The sequence below is a fragment of the Silene latifolia genome, chromosome 5 (genome assembly GCF_048544455.1).
Source record: "Silene latifolia isolate original U9 population chromosome 5, ASM4854445v1, whole genome shotgun sequence".
Classification (NCBI taxonomy): domain Eukaryota; kingdom Viridiplantae; phylum Streptophyta; class Magnoliopsida; order Caryophyllales; family Caryophyllaceae; genus Silene; species Silene latifolia.
In genome coordinates, this window is record NC_133530.1 from 53,401,677 (window position 1) to 53,402,992 (window position 1,316).

Below are 1,316 nucleotides of genomic sequence, written 5' to 3' on the forward strand. Positions count from 1 at the left end.
CCCTATCCTCAACTTTGGTGACTTTTAAAGAACTTAAGAATTCCAAGACAAGGGAAGGGTATGTCGATTCCTTTGTTTCAAACAATTTCTTCAAACCCATGGCATTGAAAAAGGCTTTTGTTTGTTCAAGAACACCCAATTTCTCCAAGGCATCTTTACATATGAATTTGGTGGATTGAATTGATTTCATAGCAAACTTGACAAATGTATTTCTATGGGTATTGGAAATAAAAGTTACCTCCGGATAATGCAAGAGTTGATCGATTACCGGAGTAGAAGGTGATGCTCCCATAGAAATTTGTTGTTGTTGTTGCACTTCCAAGTTTGGTGTTGATACCACCATTGCCAAAGCTTTCTTTGTTTGGAGAGCTTTTTGCCTTTGAGAGAGAGCCTTTGCCTTTGGTGCCTTTGTTGCTCCCTTTGTCCTTGCCATTTGATGAACTAACCAAGAAAAGAATCAAAAATCTTCAATTTGTAGAATGCCCAAATCGATTTGAAGGTGAAAGGCTTTGCCTTTATGAAATCAAAAATCGACTCAAAGGTTGAAGATTTTGTTCTTGGTTTTGATTTTTATTGAAGATGGAGTGATTGATTTGTTGTTTGAAGGATGGTTTGATTCGATTTTGGTGGATTTTGTTGAGGGTTTTTGTTTTTGAGATGGAGAGGATGAGGGTTTTGATGTTGTGGGTAGTGTTTATGAATGAATGAATGAAGGAATGAAGGTGGGAGGGTATTTAAAGAAGTCGAAATTTTCGAAAACGCAGGGGCAATCCGTGCGGATTAGGCCCAATCCGTGCGGATTCTGCAGCTTCAAAATTTTCAGAAGCTCGCCTAAAGACGGGCGGATTCTTCTGTGATGGGACGGGCGGATTTGCTTCAGGACGGACGGATTTCAGTCCAGAGAAATTTCTTTGTTTTCTTCAGCTGCAAAGACGGGCGTCTTCTTCACAAGACGGACAGATTCTATGAGACGGGCGTCTTTCCAGAAATCCGCTCGGATTCTTCAACAGTCAAGAAATTTTTAATTTCAGCTCAGCTTAGGACGGGCGTCTTCTCAGCAGGACGCTCGGATTGTTAAAGACGGGCGGATTCTCAGGAATCCGCTCGGATTCTTCCCTGTTGTACACGGATTCAGCTCCACCCGTGCACAAACGCATTCCTATATCATTCTTTCTTTCAAATCTTGTGTTCTTCGTTGTGGGGGCACTACTAAGGCATGAATAGCCTAGGCAATTGCCATCCCCACATTAAGGTAAAGCACTACACATCAATTGAAGTCGTTAGTCCCTCCCTCACTTCTCTCTTACATGGCAATT